The sequence below is a fragment of the Barbatula barbatula genome (genome assembly GCF_947034865.1).
Source record: "Barbatula barbatula genome assembly, chromosome: 13".
Classification (NCBI taxonomy): Eukaryota; Metazoa; Chordata; class Actinopteri; order Cypriniformes; family Nemacheilidae; genus Barbatula; species Barbatula barbatula.
In genome coordinates, this window is record NC_136776.1 from 16,173,035 (window position 1) to 16,198,268 (window position 25,234).

Below are 25,234 nucleotides of genomic sequence, written 5' to 3' on the forward strand. Positions count from 1 at the left end.
GACAGACAAAATTTTGAAAAAAGGGAATCAAAGGTCGCTGGAAGGGAACAAAAGCAGGGTTTGAACAATCCTTGAGGTGGCTTGGGGTCTAAAGTTGGGCAGAGCCAAAAAATTAGGGTGTGCTATTTGCTCAAAGGAGATGTCCCCATTGGTTCAATAAGACAGTCGGCATCTTTACTAGTCTCCCGACTGTCTGATGAGTTTTTAACAACAGTCGGGAGTGCACAGGAGGGTGGGTGGTATGAGGAATTGAAAAGGAATGAGAAATTATAGCCTTCCGGCCTTCCAGCTTTTATATCCGTGTCACCTATAATCCTACAGGGCCAGCCTGTCTAACCACTTGACAGACTAGAGATAATTTACTCAAGTTTTTAGTATGAAGAATGCTCTTGGTCTAAATGGATGAGGGTTCATCTTGGGAATACTAACTCACAGGACAACACAACATTTGGGCATAGATACAATCTAACTTAGATTTTGGTTGAAAAGGTTGAAAAAACGACGATGGGGAAAACGTGAATGCAACATTTTAACTTGTATATTTATTCATCTGCTAAATAGATTTAAAGTGCATATTATTTTTATTATAATGTATGTGAAGCTGCTTTACAACAATGAAAACTGTAAAAAGTGCAATAAATACAACTGAATTGCATACAAGCTATTTTTAGTGAAGATATATTTTAACAGTCCTTTAAAACGTTCTGGTATGTTTGATCTCTGGGATTTTAACCCATGACTTTGGCATCCCTACTACCATGCTTTACAGATGAAACAAAAAAAACCATTGCAGCATTACAATTAATTTGGTTCATTTGTGTTAGTTTTTAAGTTTTTTAAGAAAGGTCCATTTGCATGTGAAATGAGCAACAGGCTTAAGTGCGAACCCCCTCCCTTCAAGTAAAAAACTCTGCGATGGCGTTGGGTTTACTCGTACGCATTTCCCGGATTAATTATCTAAATAAATGACGTGTTTTTCTGTATTCTGTATTACAACTCCAGTTGCAAAAAGTGACTTCACTTGCCGCTATCACTGCTAAAGGCTTTTCAAACAGCCTACACAACGAATCGTTTCTTCTTCGGTTCTTGTCTTGGTTACACAAGCAACACGCCTGTTGACACTGATGCCTAGTGGCCATTGCCGGTCGACTGGCGCGTTGCCTACGGAATAGAATTTGGTCTGACGCAGGAGTAAAAATACTCCTTTAGTGCTTTGTTCGTCTTGGCTCACAAATCAGCTGTGAGTTTGCTTTTGGGTCCAATATAGATTTTATTGGCCCTATCATTCAATAACAGCCTCTTTGCATGATTGTTACATCATAACAAAATCCCAGCATGATCCTCTCTGACATGTTAAGCACAAATAATGTTTCACTCTTAGATAGTTTGCACAAAAATGAAAATTCTTTCATCATTTACTCACCCTCACGTCATTTAAAGTCTGTATGGCTTTCTTTCGTTCTTCTGCAGAGCACAAAAGAAGATATTTGGTAATCAACGAACATTTGACCCCATTGACTACCATTGTATGAACACAAAACCACTGACTCTCAAAATAACTTATTTTGTGTTCAACAGATTTTGAAAGACATAAGGGTGAATAAATGATTACAAACTATCCCAAACTAAGTGTCTTATCGCCCAATGAGAACCGAGACTTTGAAAGCTTCAATAAATGCTCTTTAGTAGTTTTGAGTTCTGAAACTTCCAGTAAGTTCTCACAGTACCTCACGCTCTTTTGCCTCAAAAGACAGGAGAAATGTGATTTCTCATTATATGATCACTTTCAATCACAGCATTTCATTTTCAGCTATTTTTTTTCCAAATTGAATTTCATACACTGCATCTATTAACCTTAAAGACCTTAAAAATATTGTTTCGGTAGCATTGATATGACCTTGCGGTGAGATAACGGCAGTGAATAAAATACGTGAAGTCTCGGATGTCGGTTTAGCATGATGAGGTTAGATGGAGGCATAGATAATCGGTTGAGGAACTGACATGCAGGATGGAGACGACACAACGTTATATGCACCTGGATCACATGGCAAAATGCCCAATAAAGGAAGGTAGCACAGAGCCATCCGAGGACACAAAACACACATTTCCACTTAACCACGAACCCTCAGAGGTAAATTCGTTACCTTTATCGGTCTTCTGCCCGTTGGCTTGTGAAGTCACCAGATTTTAAAACTTTTTTCACGTCTTGCTTTCTCGATCTCTCTGGTGCCTTAATAACCTATGAAAAACAGAGGGAGAAAAGTGGGCGGAAATAAGAAGATAAGGAAACCGTTTCACCAGATGGAAATGTCTAACATCAGTGGCACATTTCATTAAAAAAGTAAAACTCAATTTGAAAAGATGAGATGAGTCACAGATTCCAATCGTTACATTCAAATACTTTTCGTTATCTTTCCGCCGGGATAAAAAAAGGAAAGTCCAACGCCTCCCGGGACATCAGGTTCAGCACGGTGCGACCAGCTGTGTCTTCCGTCCTCAAAGGATGAGCAAGGCCTGACAAATCAAACATCTGCCCTGAACCTGGCACAGTTCGGACTAGCTCTATATTACGTTGTGTGGAGAAGTGGTTTCGGCACAAGAGGATGACTCTGTGGCGTAATAGATGCTCACGAAATAGCTAGCAGCTGTGCCGCTATTCAGCACTCCTTTTCTCTTTTTTTACTGCACAGCTGCGCGGATAAAGGGTTAGACAAATATTGCACAATGAATGACAAACACTGAGCCTCCACCGGCTCCCATTCAGTCGGCGCAAAGTGAGGTCGACTGTACGACGTGTGAACACTCGACGCTTGTCCGGTTTCAATGGTCCCCCTTCCATATTTAATTTCCATTATCGCCAGCTCGATCCCCCCGCAACCCCACCTGGTTCTCCGTTCACCCAGCGCAGCCCAAAACCCCTGAAAAGCGGTGACAGTACTCCTTTGTTCCCCCAGACCACTCCTCTCCCTCAGCGCCCACCCCATCCACCCTCCGTTCGGTTGACAGGCAAGCCTCGACATGCTCAGCTGAAGAGAGATGAAAACCGAGAGAGGGAGATAGACGGTGTGAAAAGTGAGCGAGCAAGCAGAGGGAGGGTCTGGTTTTCCAAGTCCTGCGATTCCAGCAGTGTTCTGTCAACTCAGCAATACCAAAGGGGGCTTCAAAAGGGGGCAAGCAAACAGAGCTCGTGCTCCTAAAGATACGCAACCGTTTACAAGCCCCCCAAAATCCTTTATAACATGAAAGAAGATACTGAGCCGCTGGCATTCCTATATAGCAAAAGTGCGGAAGAGTTTGAGTTTCATGATGGCCTGTAAACCCAAATGCCTTGTAAATATATAAATCCAAGACTAAATTGCAATGACAACTAGAAACATCATGTACATTTTAAATATTCCTGTACTGTATATACTGTACATGAATTAAAATTTTTATTGTCATATTTAAGGCATATATTTCAGTAAAAGCGTCAGTCTGCGTTGATAAACACAACGTCTCTCTTTATTTTGCCTTCAGTACCATTACCAGCTCACATAAAACGCTAATTTCCCTGGTTTTAATTTAAATGGTCATTTTATGGTTTGTTTTATTTTAATGGACAGGTTTATAGAAGCCTTTTACCTCGGTAAAGATGCAAGCAGATTTTGAGCAGAGGTGTAGAAGAAAGGGTAGGAATACGTAATTGAAAGAATCAGGTGAAAGATTTCTGCTATTACTCAAGTTAACATTATTTCAAATATGAATTAATGTAGGAAACGTCAAATTAAACCGTATAAAGGCTTAAAAAGTTTAGTCTAGAAATCTGTAAAAGCAGAAATGTTCATATTCAGCATGTTTTCTTGTGTTATTTTGTATCAAACTTTAGTACTCTAGAGCTACCTTCACATGTCTGTCAATAAATTAGATGTGTTATTTCTTCAGGTAGCTATAAACAAGGCAAATGTTGAAACGTGTTTGGGAAAATATTCAGATTTATAAAAAACAATATAGCTGATGACAATACAATTTGTACTAGTAGCCCCCTTTGCGGCAGCTTCATCATGAATGTACTTGTTGTGTTGCCTTGACATTCTGTAACCAAACCTGCATACTTTGAGTTCCCATAAATGTGCATATTTGAAAAGTTGAAATGTGGGAGGTTTACTTGTATCTACATAAACCTCAAGCATTAGTTGAGCATTTGAGTTAGTCCCTGTGCCATTTCACAACACAAAAGAGTGGAGAGAGGAGCTGTTAGGATTAAAGATGAACACTCCTGAAGTAGTTGTGCTGACACACTAATCCACAGGAAATCCCTGGATAAACCCAGAGCAGAATAATCCAAGTTTGTATTTATGTATTTGTATTAGGGAAATAAAATATAGATTTAAATATAGATTTTAAAATCGTAAGCTTGTCTACTTGTGAATGCTATATTTTAAAATGTACATTTTATATTTTATTACTACTTTAGATTTTAGTACTTACTTTTATCCAGATAACACCATGAAATTAGTCAGGAATATGTAATCATGTCATGTCTCATACTGCATTTCTTTTACTTTTTAATTTAATTAGATACAGTATAATCCATGCATGTGTTTAATATTAAATAAAACATATTAGTTTAAGTATTATTATTTAAAATAATTATTTAATAACCAGTTAAAATCATTTTGAATATTATTTTTCTTTTTTCATGTTTTAATACAATAATAATATTTATTGTTTTTATAGCAGAACAGTTATAGTGTGAGATTTTTGTTTTATTTTAAGTATTGTCTTCAGCAGCATACAGCTGGGAAGCACATTTTTGTTCATTACAGCTAAATATGAATTGCATTGAAAAACAAATAACCCCCCCCCCCCAAAAGAAGACAATGGCTCTGTTCTCTTGACTACTGATCTCAGTTCACATTTTTAAAGCCTTAGGGCAGGAAGCTAGAGATGAAGTTCATTTCCTGGTAGACCCACATAAAAATGAATGAAAGCAATGCAAGTTCTCATCATTCAGAGGAATGTCTCAAAAGAGGTCCACCCTGAGTGGAAGGTAAATTCTGTGGTTAGTGTTCAAATATGTTTCTAGAGAAGTCTTATTTGATAACTGAAACCCTAAGGGCCTGTGTTCATAAGGAAATTGAAGCTATGCTAATTCCAATGCTAACAAAAGCAATGCCATAAGTCACGGGGGGCTGACTAGACAATGGGCACATGCCAAATTGACTCCAGCACAAATGTTCTTTAAAGGGACTGTTTAAGTCAAATTAGGAAGTGACCAGGGCAGGACCACAGGGAGTTTAGATGTATTTGTAAACAGACCCTCTTGAGATTACAAGTCCCAGTACTCTCATTGACAACACAGGGCGGCTTCAACAATGTTGCTCAACTAATTGAGTGGTCCTTTGGGAGCTTCAGGTTCATTGTCCACCATTACACAATTAAACATCAATCAAACTGACATCTATCACCCAAAGAACACGCAAGCAAATCACATCCATGTTGGAGAACATCTCCTTTATTTGGAGGCAAGACTCCTGAAATGACAGTAAAATTGTTGAGAATTTAACTTAAAGCTTGAATTGAGCTTGAACCTTTAAACTACAACAATCTCCTTCTTTAACAAAAACATGAAGAACCCTCGCTGTCAGTTTTTCATTCTAGAAGAGTTGCAAAACGTAGCACAAAAAGTTGACACTAATGGCTTGCTAGTTTAAGCTTGCTTTCTGCAAGCTTCGGATAAATGCATTGGATACGAGAGCCACTAATGCTTGGATGCACTTCTTGTAATAAGCACAATATGGAAGGTCTTTGAAGTTTACAGCTCCCAGGTCTTTAGCTCTCTTCGTGCACACATGAATAGGGTTCAAAGACAGATTAAATGAATCAACGGCAAATTTGAAGTTGGACTGGTCCCTAGAATTTCCCTGAATGGTTCACACAACAACCCTGCACTAACAGCAAGGTCCCAAGTCAAAATTAGACGGAGCCGAACAATGAAATGATGTACTATATCTTTCACGGATTACGGAAATTGCAAATAAGTGCTTTCTAGCACTGCTCTTCTTTGATAGAGCCACGCAGGCGGGCGAATGCTGAATTTGTAAAAACTGTGCATCCGACGGCTTTCATCTTAGATTGAGGCTCTTACAATTCCTGTTAATTCCTTTTTCCACAATCCAGTAACTGGAACAAACGTGCCCGCTGACTCCACCACAATGTCATTGTCAATCGGGATAATTTTTTTTAATGGTTTGGATTGGAAAAGGTTTGAAAAATCAAGTTCAGAATCAGCCCACAGATGCAACTGATAATTAATTCCACCCCTGTCGGAAAACTCAGTCGGCTTTCACAGGGAACCCTCAGCACTCACTACTAAGACCCCTGTCAATCCACCTTGCCTGAAATTGAGCCAGCAGGAATCCACAACTCTAGTTTTGCCCTTCTTTTCACGGTCCTTCTCGGCAATTTTATGGATAGTCTACTAACAGTGATTTGCTTTCAGCTGTCAGAGGGGATAATGTATACGACCACCTTCTTGGGAACCACACCGCAAATCTTTAACAGCTCTCAGTCATTCGGTAGCTTGGTTATCGATTGAAGAGTGGCTGCTCTTTGTCCGGATCTTGGAGAAAGTGATGTGAAATTATCAGTGTATGAGGGCCCCCGTGGAATGAGGAAAGTCACAAAATGAAAGACCCAGGTATGATTTTTCTTGGTTCTGGGAGAAATAAATAACAGCTGCAACTGCTATACAATGAAATACTGAATAGATACTCAATTATTTCAAAGGTTGTACTGTAGGAAGCTCCACATGGGAATGGTAGTTGGAAAAACTAGAGGCCAAATCTGCAATTCCAAGGGTTTTTAGGTAATGTACCAAGGAAGGTTCTTGGGAAACATTGAGTATGACAATAAAATAATGTGTGTACTGTGTACACGTTTTATACATTTTGTGTTTCTTATCCCACTATTGTTTTGTCTTCAATAATATTAGTGATTAATATGCTAAATGAGGCTATGGGGGTACATCATATTACAATGGGTAGAAAACACTGATCTACATGACTAGCTTTATGATAATAGCAGTCATATCTTGTTCTTGTAGCTCAATTCAAATAACATTGCATTAGCAATTAGAAGGTTGTAGGCTAAGGTAGCAGGTTTCCCTCACAGCAAATTAAAAACTTACCATATGTACGGTGGCATACAAATAACAAAAAAGAAGCAGCTTATTTTTGGCAACGACAACTAAAAAGAACATTAAAATCTAATCAGCTCCTCTTTTTATAAGTCAGCTATCGTGTGGGGGATTACAAATGAAAACGACAACTGAGAAGGCAAAGCGCTCATTAGCATAGCGACAAGATTTCTTAGCGCACGAGGACAAAAGTCAAAAGTGTTCAACAAGCTCTCCGTATGTACCGGAATGACATTTCTGCGGGTTCGCTCCCAAAACACAGTATGAAATAAGAGCAAGCAGCTGTCTCTCACTGCGTCCAGATGGCAGCACAACGTATGTAAATTGCCTCATTAACCCTACAACACTTAACTACTGGGCTGCGCTGATGGTTCGGCCTGCACAGGCGTTTTATCAAGAACATTAATAGCATCAGGCAGCAATCACAACTGCCTGAGGTGATTTGTGCTGGCATTATCAAACACTGTAATAATTATACATGACAACCTCCTGATTAACGCATTCATGAATATTAAAGCGTCGCTTGATGTCTAGTTGCGTCCTTTTTTAGGTCGTGAACTTGAAGCTGGTTTTGAGAAATAATTATAAATTGTGGGGAATTGAAATGACAAGGTGGTCTTGCCGCTTTCCTTTAAATCTTGCATGGATTCCGGAACGCCCCAAAAAAGCGCATGATGCTCGCGAAAGTGAAAATGCGACAAAGATTATGCATACCATTACATGCCGCTAGTCTTTGAAGTGTGTTTGTGCATCCGCATATTCATGTGTGTTGCACCCAGAGAACAGTGCCGCACCTGGAGCAAAAAACTGGACGGCGCGGGTCAAAGGTCAAGCCCCCTAGGGCCACTGCCTAAACAAGCCTCCGATCCCTCCTGCTCTGAAAGGTCCAGACGACCCCCGTGGCTTCGACTCACAACATGGTTCTTTTTGTCCCTTCCTTTCTCTCCTTCCCTCAATATCTTTGGCCTCCTTTTCTCCTTTGGAGAGGCGCAGTAATCCATAATCGCTCAAACGAGCGGGAGCTCAATTATGCCCCGGTTTCTCCATTTTCTCTTGACACGTACAGATCTAAAAACAATTAACCTCCGCCCGGCGACGCTTTTTCACATGGAGAGTGAGTGTAATAAGTCAAGAACCCGCCGTTTAAAATCCACCCCATAATTCAGCGAGCATAAATATTATTACATATTTTCTTTTACTGTTGGGTTGGTTAAAGCTCGGCTGACATTGTGAACTGTTAGTTTCATACATAATAAATGAAAGCTCACTAAATTAATGAATGTGCCACGTACAACAATTTTTCTTTAAAAAAAAAGAAGAGTCATGGGAGGGATATGGTATGTAGGTGTGGTCTTGCTCTCTATTTGATTTACAGCCGTCCAACGAAACTTTTCAACCTCTCATGGTGTGAGACTGAGGCCATTTGACTCTGTCAGGGAGGTTCAGTTTTAAATTTCAGCAAACTGTGCTCACCATAATCATACACACACCCCGGTTTCACACAGGGCCATAACCACAATTTACATTCAGAGGGACACCAAAATGTAAAGTTGTGTGTTCAGAATAAATTATTTTTCCTTACACTTCAATTTTTGCTGTCCCTCCCCAAATCTTGAATACTTGGTTGCACCCAAGAGGTATGTATTTTTACTATTTATGATGAAAAAAGCCCACACATTTTTAAAAACGTTTAAAATCTATATCAGGAATGAAGTATGATTGTTCGATTCACCCTCAAAATCATTCATTTAAAAGGGAGTCAATGGGTGTGACGCAGGGGAGAGCACACATCCGTGGCCTCTCGCCCAAGCGTGGTAAAGCCGCACGGTTCTCTACGTGAGGCTGTCTGACCGCGGTTCCTCCTCACAGCCCTTTAGCTTTCAATAAACACTCCTCTTCTGTCAGAGAATCTCAGTAGCCTCCTATTCACACGCAGGTAGAATGACAAAAAACGTGCGAGAGGAGAAAAACAGCTTGTTGCTTCTATTGAACCTTTTATTACTCTTCTTCAAAGGCAGAGGAGGACAGCCAGAAAAGGTCTGCGTCTGCTTAGTCCCATTGTCCTCCTAATATGTCGGCTTTTAGAACACACAGGCAGGCCACATCCAAAATGTAACATGTCGAGCGAATCACAAGGTACTGGGGTGACTACAGGATAGGCTGAGACAAAATGGCGATTTTTATACAAATATTTTTATAATATAATTATAGAAAAATTTTGGCAACAGCCAGATGTACAAATCTGGTTCTGGAAAATGCTATTTATATAAATAGTCTATAAGAGTGATATTCGGAAATCTTGGTGTATTGGGGCAATTTAATTGTTAAAAGCTTTAAAATATTTTTTTCAACCAACTCAACAATATTGAACAATTTTGCTTGTACAATGTTTCCCAAAATGATTAAACCTGTACTGGGAATTTTACAAAAAAAGCTTTCCAATATGCATTCTTTTTTATTGTTTGTGTACACCTTTTATAAAAATGAAAAGGGAAGATAATTTATGACGGATTAGTCTGTCAGCTTTGAAAAAACATTCAGTCACTATTATAAAAATATGAGCTTTTAAAATAAGGCTGTATCATTTGTCTGCATATGAAAAAAAAAGCATCATATTAAACCCATCCATCATTTTTCTTCAACACAACAATGGTTCTTACAGTATTACACGTACACTTCAGTGCATGCTGTATGTGCAAGTACATGCTTGCTTCGTGCAATTTCACATACTTTAAAGTCCTAATCTCAAACACAGACAAAGCACTTAAACAGGCACAAAGAGCTGCACTTGTGTACATCATCCTAATCCACAGATAAAGGCACAACCAAGAGTGACAAAAAACGCTATCTGAATCCTCTATAATAAGTCAACATTGCTCTTTACAAAAATGTACGAAAGCAAAAGCAATGAAAATTTACACTATTGCAAAACAAACCTAGCAATTTCGAAAGGAAATGCTAAAACTGCATGGTAAAATAAAGCCTTGCGCTTTTATACGCAAACACAACCCCACACACACAAGGAGACATTGTTGTTCATGCTTCTCCTTGCATGCGTGCAAGAGCTCTTTATCCATCCTCCATACATTTCTTAAGAACCGGCCCTTTGCACACATTGCGCACCGGCCCCCGTCATCGCGTGCTGGCCCCTTGATTGTAAAGGGCAATAGATGCAAGAGAAAAAACAAAAAACAAGAAGAGGCAAAGTGGGGATAAAACGGGCGAAAACAACTGGCAGGCGTCCAGACTCATGGGGAATGCGTTGATCATTATGTCTAGCCTTCAGGTGTCTAAGCCCAGCCGGCTGTGTTTTGGGGGAGGTGTGGTTACCAAAGAAGACAAAGACACACTCGTTCGCCGGCATCAAGAAAGCGAGGGAAGGAGGGCGGGCGAGAAAGAGGTAGAGAGAGGGGAAAAATGAGAAAAAGCTATAAAATTTTGATTAGGCGATCATCCACTGAAGTGACTTTCTGTGCTCTGATGATTTTTTTCCAAGCATCATCCCAGACTACAGGACACAGATTTTAACAGGTCCTAATTAAACACATCTGAAGGCTCTGAAACATCAAACAGCACTGCATTAAAGTCTCAAAGCACTGCTTTCTTAATAAGCATCTTGTTTGGGACTCTATTATTTGTTGATTATTTTCAATGAGCAAAACACTCAAATATGTCAGACCAATATTGACAGGAATTATTCTTTATGAGCTGGTTTTAAACATGCACATGCAATTCGGCACATGCTTTAAGAAAATAGACAAGTACACTACACATCTGTTTGACGCAGGTTGCGTGCTGTCACAACTTCGTTACGTGCCAGATGACATGGATTTCGTTGCAGATGCCTACATTCTTTACAAACTGTATTTAAAGCGTTTTATTATTATTATTATTATTAATAATATTAATAGTATTTTACTTCTCGTGCACGCATGCTGAATGAATAAGTCAATTCGTGCAACACTGTAAAGGGTTGAAACAATGTTTCATAACAGGTAGGCTATTATTAGTTTTATGCGAAAATTAAAAGCAAAACTTAGACGTTCTCAAATCAAGTCAACATTAGAGGAAAAAAAGCACGCATAGGAAGGCATATTTAATAAAAGATCTAAAACAATCATGGATGTGTTTTACATCTAAACGCATATACAGAAATGTTATCAATTAAAGACACTTCCAAAAAGCTCAAAGTATGTCATATTCAGAACACTACGGTAAACATCCAACGCGTCACGCGATGTGTTTTTTCTTAGAAAAGATGAACTAATATCGATACTAACCATTCATTCTGCTCGAGACGCCGGGTTCCTCTTGTGCTCGCGGGGAAACTCCGACCGGGTTACGCGAAAAACTGCCGCAGCTCCTGAGCGCGCGACGCCACCTTTGCGTTCAACTTCTGCTCGGTTTGCGCCTCTCGCTTCCTGCGTGCGGCGATTGAACGCGGTGGGAAGAGACCGGAGGGTCGGCGTGACGTCAACGTCCGGGCGGCGTTCCTATTGGGTCCTCGTGTGCGTTGATAACGCTCGGCTTTGTTCCATTGGATTAAAGGGCGCAGACGGAGGGACGGACACGCCCCTCGTCGGTGCACAAGAATGTGCGAGGAAAAGAGCGGAGGAAAAAATGAGGAATGCTTTTTGGTGACTGAGGTCAAAGCTGCTTCACTGCTCCTGGAAAACACATTACACCATGTAGGAGTCAGAAGAGGTAGCTTTTATTTTCACTTAATCGTTTCTTTAAATAATATTAGTATATCTATAAGTATAAAGTATGGTATTAAAGTTGTAATGGAACAGTCAGTTATTACTAGTGTTTATGATGGTATATTTTTAATCACGAGGCTGATATTAGTGTAAACTTTTAACCCTCTAATGCATTAATTCATGAAATTAAAAGGAAATTACCGTGTGTATATATAGGCCTATATATATATATATATATATATCAAATCAAGATTGTACATATACAGATTGTATATATAGGCCTATAACACACCAAAATGAGATAACTCTGTTTAGTAAATGTTAGTTAAAATGTTTTATTTATTGTGCATTCCTATTAATATCAATCAAACTGCATTTGGTTTGTTTTGATTTAAGCCATAGTAACTCAAAAAATACAGTAACATGATTTTTTTATCTCATTTGAAAACCAAACCCTATATATATATATATATATATAACACACATATATAAACGAATAGTTTTTCCCACTTTATAAAGTAATGCATTTTGAAATAATTTTTTATTTGTAAATATTTATTATTTACTTTGAAAATCTTACAAGGTTACATCCCCATAAAATCAAGAACAATCAACTCTTTGACAAAACAAAGACATACTGTCACTATGTCAAAATCGCATCCTGAAAGCTTAAAATGTTCAAGTATATCTCTCCATTGTGGACACCATACATAAAAAAACAGCTTAACATCTTTACAAGCAGGCTACATACTTACTATTGCTATTATGTCCTTAAAGCGATCATCTTGAGATCTTATGACTATTTGTGCATTTAACACCTGGAAGCCATTTTTATTCAAAATACCAATGTAACCTTCACTCACGGAGTGATTTTAATTGGATAAATGTACCACATGACAACCTGACATTACACAAGAGCCACACTCTACATTATTGAAGTATTCATGCGGATGCTTCAGAAAACCATGGTTGCTCTCTTACACCCCATTCTTCACAAAACAGGGGCGCAAACATCGCCGCCCTACCATAAAATCTGATCTTTTGTTGCCATTGTATTACAATCGGATCAGTTCACGCTTTGATTTCAAGATGCAGAATTGTGCTCAGATGAGAGAAGAATTTTCAACTCTTGAAATGGCTTGAAAAACCAAAGACCCAAGTCATGCGGGGAAATAGTAGAGCGTGTGTAATGCTTGTGAACTTCCTCCCCGCATGAATGCAGCATTAAATCAATATTCTGCGAAGCTCCCACTCCTGAGTTATTCACTTGACTGCTGCCATGATCTACCACGTGGGTTATGCAGTTGTTTTCTGATTTTTTGTGACACCCCTGCCCCCCCCCACACACAATATCCTCCGGGTTTCCTCATTCGAGTGACCCACCACCTTCGTGCTTTGATAATAAAAAGCGTGTGATGACACGGTCTCCACTTTCATTACGTGTGACGGGCAAAAAGGCAAATCCAACAGCTGATTAGCGCACATTGGCTTTGACAGGCATTCGAATCGAGCCGCACCTGCTACTGGCAAGAGCGTTCGTCGCTTTTTTGTTTTTCACTCTCAGAATTACGTGTTTGTCATGATGGTTGGTTTGCTCCGCGTTGCTTTGGCGTGCGGTATACAAAGCATTCCTGCTGTGGAGACATTTACCAGAATTTGAACCTGGTTTGCAGCATTACCATGTGACCAATAATTGGACAGATCACAGAAAGATTGTAAGATCATGCATGATCAAAGTCAGACTGAAACCTTGTTATTGTTAATTTTTTGCAAAAAGATAACGTATTTGTGCACCAAATATCACAGTGGATTATAAAGAATGAATTATATCTTTAATAGCATTTTCTTCAAGCTCAATTCAAAATGGCTGCCTGAGGACAATGAACATTTTTTAGACATCCAGTCAGCTAATGGGTTTATACATTTTTTTTCTACCATTAGACTCAGATCGGCGACACAGCCATACTCAAAATGGCCGTAATTTTGTTTTGAATGAGGACTTGACAGTTATGTGTCACAATATCCTGCTCCAGGTGTGTGTGTTTATTTGTAAAGTGGAACAACAAACGAACAAACAAACAGTATTGTAAAAAACCAGAGGATCGGTAGAAAACGTTCATCTCATCTCAAATAAGCAAAATCTTATCTTTGTTCCAGCGCTAAGTTTAGACTGACATTTTAATTGTAGAGATCAAAAAGGATTCAGAGAACCGTTAATGCATGATGATGTTGGTCTTATTTTAGACTCTGCTCTGATGCAAGGATGTAAAACAGCATTGCCCATGTATGCTTTAAAAAGTCATTCCTTCAGACTTCATTTTAAAGCGATATAATAATTTTCCACTTTGGCCAATTACCACGTTTAAAGAAATTTATTTTGCACATACTTATGAATCAGTTCAAAGGTGTGGGTGCGTAGTATTTGTAGTGGCAATGCATACAAGTATGAATGACATTATCTTAAGCTGCAGTATAGGAGATACTGTATGTACCTCCCCTTTGAGAAATGTCTATAAATTATATATTTACAGTTCTTTCCATGAAAACAAAGAGTTTGGGGGATTAAAAATATTGATTTGATTTATACTGTGTGTAAAGTGTACATGTGCACAAGATTATTTGTAGGTTTGGACATTGAAACATTCTAAACGTTGACTAAATTTGTATTTATAGAAAGATGTGAAGATATTTCTATTGTATGGACACAAAACCAATGCAAGGGAATGGGGTCCAGTTTTCAATTTCCTAAATATCTTTTTTTTGTGTTCTGCATAATAATATATATTTATATATTTCAAATTTTGAATACATGTGTGAAAGTTAAAATGATGCATGTTAGAATTACTTTATAACAACTGCAGTACTAATGAGAATGCATACAGTATCAGACATCACTTCGGTGGGTTTGAGTACGCTTTTAGAAACGCTTCCATCTCCTGTTTGGTTTAGAATTGGTTGAGGTTCTGAAAAAAAGGATACACTTTCAACACAAATGTATCGGGCCAAGTCCGGTCCAGCTTCCTGAATCTATTCCAAGGAGGTTTACTACAACATGGGCTTTTCCCTCCATCCTGTGAAGACCTCGCTGTTGCTGCCGTGATACCGCGGATGGGCTATTTAACATCTGCCTCCTGTGCCTCACGACACTGCAGCCACAGGTTTCATCCAAAACATACACACATACACACACGAACCCCCTAGGGATTTGTGTGGCATCTGCCCCATACTCCATGCCAAAACAGGGAAAGAAAAACCCCACAGCTCAGAGCGACAGCCTGCCAGTCGTCCGCAAATGAGGACCCTGGCAGGCATAAAAGTTCAGCTGAGAGATGCTGATAATATCCACTCGGGTCTGCCTGTGGACACCTTCTTAGAATACAGTTTCTGTATAAAAAGTGGCCGGGGCCTTGAAATCCATTTGCCGAATGAGCTCGATATGCTTTGAGAAGCAAACATTATCTTTTAGGAAGAAGACCTAACATTGTTACGTTGCACTTGCCGTATGAGATGTCTGTGGAGTTAATGGAGGTTATTCGATTTGACCCCTCGATTTGGGTCTCTGGCAGCGACTTTAATTATTTCTAAGGGACTGATGGATGACGAAAAGGAGCGAAGGGTTTCGGTAGCCATTTTGGTCGTTTAGGTTTTGAAGATTCACACGTGGAAAACGAAAATCAGCTTTTTCGGAGGTTGGAGTGCAAGGTCTCGATAATTTCAGCCTGACTGATGGAAGTAAAGATAGAGATTGAGAAACGTTGCCATGTTTCCATTAGTCTTGTGACATTTTTGTTTTCTTTTGACAGTCTTAAAAATAAAGGTGCTTAAAAGGTACCTTTTTAGGCAAATGTTTGGTTTCACAAAGATCATTTCATTCAAAGGTGCTTTAAACTACCAACTCTTTCTCACTTTTATATTATGAAGAACCGTTTTTCGCAACACAGAGAACCTTTTGAAGGTTCTTTATTGAACTTTGCAAAACCTGTTGGGTTGCTGAACCTGTGGTGCACGTAGCCTATATATATGGTAAAATATAAAAGTTATACTTTTTATTCACCCTTATGCTTTCAAAACTTGCATGTTGCTCTTTTAATTCACCAAAAGCTAATGATGACCTTGCCTACTTACATTTACATTGATGCATTTGGCAGACGCTTTTATCCAAAGCGACTTACATTTCTTCATACTATACATTTGTTTCTAAGTATGTGCAATCCCCTGGGATTGAAGCCACATCCTTGGCATTGGTCGGGAATGCCTATCAAGAGATTCCTCAGAATATTGCAGTGCCAACCTCATAGTAATAATAACATGTGGGCAAATTATTTACATTGACACATTTGGCAGACGCTTTTAATCCGAGGAGATTTACATTGCATTGTACTATAATTTTTTTGGTTTCTGATTATGTGCCCCTGGGATCGCACCCATGACCTTGGCATTGCTATCGCCATCGCCATGCTCTAATCACTGAGCCACAGGAATGGTTTACTGCTTTTATGATGCTGTCAGAAGGACACAGGGTTTTTAATGACATGGGGTAAAATTTCATTTTGGGGTGAAACACCATGGGTTGAGTTTTCGTTTTTGAATCCACTGTTCCTTTAATGCTCAAATAGTCATACAGTCAGTTGTGGTCGAACAGGATAAACCCTCAAAAGCTCTTACATCAGTGATCGCATACTGTAGATGTTCAAGGACTTATATGTCACACAGAGTTGCGCTTATAAGAAACAAATTCTAGAAGGTGTCGCATCTCAGTTTTAAGCACCTTACATTATTGCAAAGCTTCAGTGGGCTGACTTTTGGCTTTAATGAAAGTAAGAGTCTTACAAATCATCCAAACAGAGTTGTGCACGCAATATTTTTAAGCATAAGCTGCATATTATGCTCTCAAAAGGGACCGCAGTTACCCAGGGAACAGGCTTATGTTCTGCAGAGATGTTAGAGAAGATTCAGGTCAGCTTCGAGGTTCTCAGCTGTAGTAATGGGCCATCGCCACGAGGCCCTCCCGCCTGGCAAACGCACGCCCCTCACCCACCAACCCCAGAAGATATCAACTTAACCCGCCCACTCATGCGTATCCTGCTTCGAAAAACACTGTCTGTCAGCTTCTGTAACACCCCTCTGTTCTCTCTCTCTCTCTCTCTCTCTCTCTCTCTGTTATCGTTTGAGTCACATCATCCGATCAGCTGTATATATCTCACATCTGAAGCCCTGGAGGTGTAAATTAAAGACAGTGATGCGTCTTGGGTGACTGCATTCCAGAAAAATGGTTTCAGTCAACTGATCACACGTAACCCCATAGACTATATGTTTGCAGTAATGGATGCAGGTCGCACAAACTCCTCATGCGTATTTAGGACATTCTTTTCAATTATTCAAGTGCCAATAAAAACATTCAAATTTCAGAAATTCCAAGTTGCCGAAAGAAACAGAAACGTTTGACAGCATCAAGAAAATCTGTGTTTACTCTTTGAAAAGGAAGGCAGTTCTTATTCTGCTCGGGTAAAAAAACATAGCGTATGAACTATATTTAAAGTTTCGTTTACAAAATGAAACCTCATTCCTTTAGATTCAATGGCAAATTGCGCCACTTCAGCCTGTCCAAATTGACCAAAGTGTAGCAATTGAGTTGTCCAAATGCTTTACACATTCATTTACTGCGTGATGTCAAGTCTTTGCCTAAAAAAATTGCAATGATTAAAGATAACAAAAACTAGAGACTAAACACAATGTGAGGCTGTCTGGACGAATGTAATCTCTAGAGATGAGTTTGATAATAAAGCAGCTTGGTAGATGTAAAGAAACTCCAGGAAAAGGAACTCTGGGAGTTTATGGATAAAGAGAGATACATTATGCAGTACTGCAGCCTTTCCTGTTTTTACACCGAAAAAGCTAGGCTGCCGCATTTTTATCCTGTAAGCTGCTCAATAATTCAACTGTTTGTACCTGTGAAGTGACGGGGTCTCATAAGAGGCCCTAAACTAATGTATAATTAAATGGCAAAGCCACATGAAAGTGCATATGAGATCAAGTCAGGATCTCCTTATAGATTCAGCCTGCCAGAGCCATAATGGCACCACCTTAAATGTTTACAGTCTTCAGACGGTTTGATTTGGCTTTACTTTGGACGAAATTATTTTACATTGCAGGTTTTTCTCCATTAGAAAATGTTTGTTAGTGCTTATCAGTGTTTTTGTTTTATCCATTTATTTCTAAAGGCGAATACAGTAGCCTTCCTTTGTTGAAGTACTTCCCATTGAAACAAGAATTTAGAGGGAAAATATTGCTTGTACTTTACCAAGTTTTTGTCACGATATTTGGAAAGTAGAACCCAAACGCAGGCAGTAGTTGAAATTAAAACATTCTTTAATTAAATAATAAACCCACGATGGGGCAAACAATAAACTAAAACAAGACTCAAACAAAAAACTTCCCTCGAGGGGGCAAAACAAACAAAGTCCATGAAAATATAAATAATAAGTCCAAACACACAACAGGGAAATGGTCAACAGGAACAAGGTAGCCAACATGAAGACACGATGAACCGACACGGGGCAATAAACACAAAGGAACTATATAGGGACACTAACAAGGATGATAATACAGGGCAGGTGACAGGCAGGCGAAGGGAACGAACACTAACGGGAAACTAACAGGGAGATAGGACATTCTTTTACCGGGGTAGGTGAGAAGGATGAAACACTAATGGGACAAGCATGAGCGGAGAACAAGAGGGCGGGGCTAAAAGACGCGAACGGAGGACACGTGGCGCAAAGTCAAAACAAAGGCCACACAAAACATAACAAAGACAAATGTCACGACCCAATTCACATAGCTAGGAAACTACTGACAAGAAGTACAGGATCATGACAGACAATGACGCTGGGCAGGGAACGGGCCACCTCCAGCGTGTGACTGGGAGATTAATGCCTCCCACCATACTGGGTAGGTGGTACCCGGCCACCACTGGTTGAGAGACCATCCATTTTACTGACTGCTGGGTTCAGTTAAGGTTGGTTCCTTCTGTCATGACCCTCTCCACAGAGCTAGGAAACTACTGACAAGAAGTACAGGATCATGACAGTTTCATTTGAATAATCCAGTTAGGTATTTTTTACATATACAAGTAGGTAACATTGTAATTATTGACTGAAACTATAATAATAAAAACATTTGCAATGGCGAATCACAGCGGTTTAAATGGAGTGGTGCAAGGATGGCATGTTTTTGTAGGCCAACCCGGAGGTTAGCACTGGTTCCCTCGACCGAAAGCCTATGCTTTTTTAACATAGACTTTTGGAAGATCGCAAAAAAAAGGTTTTATAAGCAAGATAATCTTTATAAATGAACACAACATTTGTTCCTATTGAAGCCTGAATACAATCACCAGAAATAAAAAGCTAACATGAGGCTATAAACAGACTACACTACTGTTGCCCCCGAGCCTCTGACAACTTTTTCAAACTATTAAAAACGTGTTTTTTAATTACTCCGTGAATGAATCCCCATCCATTAGAGATTTGTGCCCATTTTCCATTATTTCTGATATTTATATGCACTATGACATCTAACGTCCCTGCCAAAGGATGTCGTTTTAGCAACTTGTTGGCAACCAACGTTTTTAAAAGACAACAAAGTCTGGAAGTGCTAAAATGCTAACTCGCTTCCAGAGTTTGCATACAAAAAAGGTATTTTTTTAGTCTATACACTGAAAATCATTTTTTCACTATTTTAGTTTAGTATTTTAGTCAACATTATTCAACGTTTGTCAGAAAAGCATTACGCATATGTGCATTATTTTGTAATATTTTCGGGATTTTTAATCCTTAATCCTTTAAAGGAGAGATGTGCAGTCTTGTAGCGAAATTTAAAAAATGAAATTGTATGACAAAATGTAATAATCACAAAAATCAACATATTTTTCATAAGGCCGAAAATCAAAATGCAAATGTCAACGTGGGACTGTATTGGCTCCATGTTTAGGTCACAATAACCAATCTTCTCTGTCTGGATTTAAAATCAGCCCTAGCACAGCATGTTCCTGTATTGGTGTGAAAACAAGCACGACAGGTGCAGGTTAGCTAGCATTACATAGATCTTTACATCTCCCCAACCCTGAGTTTTAATATCTCTGCCTGGCAGGCAGTCCCAGGGATGGCTTAAAGCTCTGAGCTGACTGTGAAGACTGTAGTGTCAGTGCTTCTTTTCTGTTTTCCCCCTTAGAACGACTGTGCGAGTCTACGCATTACGCTGGGGGCTGGGAGAGACAGATAAGAACCTCAAAGCAGATCTATACGTCCGAGAGCGAGCAGCCAACTCGGATGATGCAAACTTCACAGATCCTATGGATTCGGATTTTCACAAGCAGTGTGAAACAAGCTACCGAGTCGTTGAATTAACATGATGTCGATGGTTAACATGGAGAGGTTGATAAATGGCATTGCATTACTCTGGTTTAATCTTTTTTTCTAGCCAGATGCCTGTTTTGCATCAGATGGTTGTAAAAGAAATGGCTCATTTAACATATTCATTCCACAAAAATTGAATCGACCAGCATTCCGACTGCAAAAACACTTAATTTCAGTCAATTGGTAATAAACAGCGTGAGTTTTAATTGATTTCACCACAAGCTGAGCGCAGTTCAAAATAGCGTTCATACGGATCGTGTATCTCTCAACAATCGTTTGGCAATTACTTTCTATATTGTTTCCATGTGATTCAGGTCTGCGCTGTCATTTCCTTCACCCCCTCTGCGTGGCGAAAGTTCGCAATTGGAACGATGACAGTTGACGAAACGTGAAAATGTGACAGTCCTGACTTCCTGTCATGATGTCATAATGTCTGGTAGGATTAGCTTTCGTGGAAACGTGGAGTGTGTTGAGGCGTGCCTCGGTGAAGGAGAGAGACAGGGAGGATTAGGGTGGAGGTGGTAAGTCACATGCAAGCCTTTGAAATCCATCCACTTTATCCATAAATACTCACCTTTTCCATAAGCAATAGAATAAAAGCAGCATTCAACATATAGAACTTTTTATATAGACTTTTTTGACCTGGCGGATGTAAGTATTTACACAGACATACAGAGGAGGCCTGGAAAAGAAAATTGTTAATAAAGTTTGTTTTTGTATGACTACACTAATATTACTACAGAGGATCAATAAATATTAATATCAGATAAAAGTGTTTGTTTTATGTGCTGTAAGGTTTTCTGCACATTTTTTATATATTTTATTAAAACCTAAATGCTGTTTCTTTGTCAAATATAATTTTGTCCAATAAATATCTTAAAGTTCAGTTTTTTGCCAATTTTGTTTCATACACTTCATATTTTGTTGGTTTTATCGAACCTGAGGGCACAGTAAAAGCAAATATTGTACAAATATATCCCCTGGACATCACTTTTGGCCACTACCGTATATATTATGATGGTTAGAGGATGTCAACATTTTCTATTGAAACGAATTACCTGTTAAAAGTTGCGACTTGTTTGGTGTGACAAACAAAAAATTTACATTAGTTTTAAACAACCCCCTTTTTAACCAACACTAATTACATGAATCATGCAATTTCATTATCAAAGACACAAATTTTCTTTTGCTTCCTACTTGACTCAAAACTCAAAGGCAGCATGTGGAGTTTGAATAGGCATGATGCTTCTGTACAACACCTGCAGCTATAATGGCTCATAAAAGCATCATTCGGATTATAAGCAGTATTTAAGTAATTCCTAAAAATGAATAAAGCTGTCGATTTAAAAGAATACAAGTTCATACACTTTTAATGGCCCGACCATCAAAGCCTCGGGTTTCATGAATTTTCATGGCGTCTCCACCATTAGGTGAATAAATTAAGTGGCAGATCAAAAATAAAAAAAGGAAAAAACTCATCTCCCTCATATAATTAATTATACAGTACAAGTTGCATAATGATGGAACCCATTTGCTTCAGATCCACATCAATATTGAAGAAAGATAGCTTATTCCAACCAATCGAGCGGCAGGATCCTGTGACAGGATATGACAACATACCCTGGATGCATTCTGTGCTGGTTTTGGGGTTTGGTTAAGGAGGGGTCGTGGGGGTCTCTGGCAGCGCACATAAGAAAACACACACACATAGTTTCTCTGAATAATGGAAGCACTGTGTCGTGGCCTCGAGTTTGCTAACCAGGGTTGGGTCTTTAGCAGGGAGGGCTCTGGAATCCTACATTTAGAATGTATGAAAGTCAACAACAAAAATAGATTCCGTGGTCTTGAGGAAGCGATGCAGAAATATAATAAACAAAGAAGTGGTATGAACTAAAATGGAGGACAAGAAATTTTCTTTCCTGTAGCTTAGTGGTAAGAGCATGGCGTTAGCAACGCCAAGGTTATGGGTACGCTCCCAGGGATTGTACGTACTTAGAAAATAATGTAAATGTATAGTACAATGCAATGTAAGTAGCTTTGGATAAAAGCGTCTGCCAAATGCGTAATTGTAAATTCTGAAGAATTAAAATGTTTGATGGATTTAATTCTGATCAGCTAGAACTGTTCTGCTCACAGAGAATGACAAATGCAATGTTATAGATGAATCTAAGAATTACTTATATTTTCGTATCGATGCATATTGTTGAATATAGAGTTCAAGCTGTGCTAAAACACATAATATACTAACAGCTTTGATGTGAAACACCTGCTAACCAGTTACTACGTGTCTGATTTTACATACCCCCCCCCCAAAGCTAAATATTGCACAAGCGTGCATACTTTATTGCTTGAGTATTATCAATATATTTGACACCTACTGAGGTATATACAGCACTTTCATAGATAGAGGAATATACATTTCGGCGAAGAAAGAATCTGCGCTTCTTGTTTGCATCCTATCTCAGACTAATCAAGAGAGTGAATCATCGTTTACAGTAAAGTGGAAGTTACTCATCCTTCCAAACATGCTTACTCAGAAACGTTAACATATGCGTTGAACAGGTGCATGCTTAGCCTGACAACAAAAAGCAAATGCCTACTGTGGAATAGTTTTTGTACTGTAAATCATTGAATGAGTGTTTCTGGGTAAATGGTGGTGTTGGTTTATACCGTCTACACCGGACTCGATGTGAGAAAATGTGAGAAAATAAAACCCATTATAATCTAGACCTTTCGTTCCATTGGCTTCCATTCATACGCATATGAGACCAGAAACGCAAGCCCGTCCGAAGATATTTCACTGCGTTGCAAAGATCAAACTCTGTGCTTCAAGTTCGCGTTAAGGCAAGTGGAAGATCATAACGTCACGACATGACCTTTTGGTACAGAAATGGTTTGTTTATTTTTAACATTACAGATTGTAGCTGTACATGTGCTTGCTGCTTGTGTGGTGGCGTCATCGGTTTCACCATCAGATTTCAGCTTTCTCCAACCTTACTGTGCAGATTTACAATCTTATTTCTTAAAAGTTGCACAAATACCCTAAGAACTTAATTATCGTAACTGTTTTGCTAATCCAACTAATTCACTCACCAAGCACTCAGTTAGCATTAGCTCTACTGTAGTTGTTTCCATAGAGAAATCCATAAAAACATAAACTTTTTTTTCTCCCACAAATTGAACTCCTCATCCCAGTTTGCTACACACCACCATCACCGAAACCCTCCAAGCCCACAAACACACATGGTTAGCTTTCCACGTCTACATCTGTTTATGTTGCTACATCGTAGCATGTCACGCGTAAGCCAACCTAGCAAATCTTAGACGCTGGCAGCCAGTTCTACCCAGCACGATTCTATCAGTACTGGCAGCTGTGCCGTGCTAGCCGTCGCCATACAAAACAAGGAGGCTGGGGGGAGGTACAGCACGCAGAGAGGATGTGGAAGTGGTTAGAAACCGTTGAAACCGTGGTTGAAGAGTTAGAGTCATGCGGCCACTGCTGGGAAACAGTCGTTAACTGGGTGTAAAAGTCACTACTTGGTTCTTAACAAAACAGAGATGAAACTTTGAGACGCATATCTTGTTTTAGCCAGCTGGTTAATGCGGATGGTTTCAGCAAGCGGGGACAGCGTGGCAGACAGGAGGCTTGTTTCAAAAAGTGATAACTACCAAGAATGTGTCGTTCAAAGTTGCCGACTACCAAGAATGTGTCGTTCAAAGTTGCCGTCTGAAGTGGCACAGATAGATAGATAGATAGATGGATGGATGGATGGATGGATGGATGGATGGATGGATGGATGGATGGATGGATGGATGGATGGATGGATGGATGGATGGATAGATGGATAGATGGATAGATGGATAGATGGATAGATGGATAGATGGATAGATAGATAGATAGATAGATAGATAGATAGATAGATAGATAGATAGATAGATAGATAGATAGATAGATAGATAGATAATTTTGCACCCCCACTGTCCTCTTGCTTGAGGGTTTTTTATATCTATAGAATGAAGGCGCAAGCTTGTCTAAGGCGTTGGATAAGCTCATTTAAAGACCATCACAGGCTCATGACAAAAGTAGGATGAGTACGCAAAGGAGGCGATTAAAACTAGAACCTTATGAGCGCATTTCACTAAACCTGATCTCAACAGGGAGCTATCAGAGAACGCTTAATCCAAAACACCAAAGATTTAACGGGCGGACGTTTATCGCTGACAAGTCGGAGGAATCATACTGTATAATTAGACCTACGTTCCTTCGTAATCGAAACCACCTCAGGCCTCTAGTTTTAAGATTAAGATATTAAGAGTAATTGGCCTTATGATGTATGTTAATCGCAGATTGAAGAAAAACAGCTTCGATCTTTTTGACATCTCTTTGATTGACGGAAAATAATTTGTCTCTTTAATTCCAATTTTTTTAATGGAAACAAAATGAAGATGTACAGTACACTGGGTATGATTTTATCGGTACTTTGATGACCTTTAGAGGAATGCGTTTGGAAACTTTAAAGTTTGAATAATTTTATATCAGGACTAATCTAGCAAATACGATGACAGTACTTACTGATTTAAATTTCGGCGAAAGAGGTAGACCATCTGGGTATTTCTTGCCTATTGTTATGTGCATACTGAGATTTCAGACATACTACTCATACTCATTTGCGCCTACTACGTAGTATGTAATTAGGTGATTTCAGACGCAAGGACTGTCCCTATCATCTCTAAGTCTCTATAGGTTGGCTGAACCGGTAGTCACACTCCTAAACTCATATTATTTGTTGAGCCACTGGATTTGTGTACCAGCAAAAAAAAACTATTTTACGAGGTGGTTAGTTCAGATAAATTCATATGATCTTATTTGTACATTTTAGTGCGATTTTCTATAGGCCTTAGAGGTGGGGCATCAGCTTTCCTTTTTTGAATAGTCCTACGTTTTT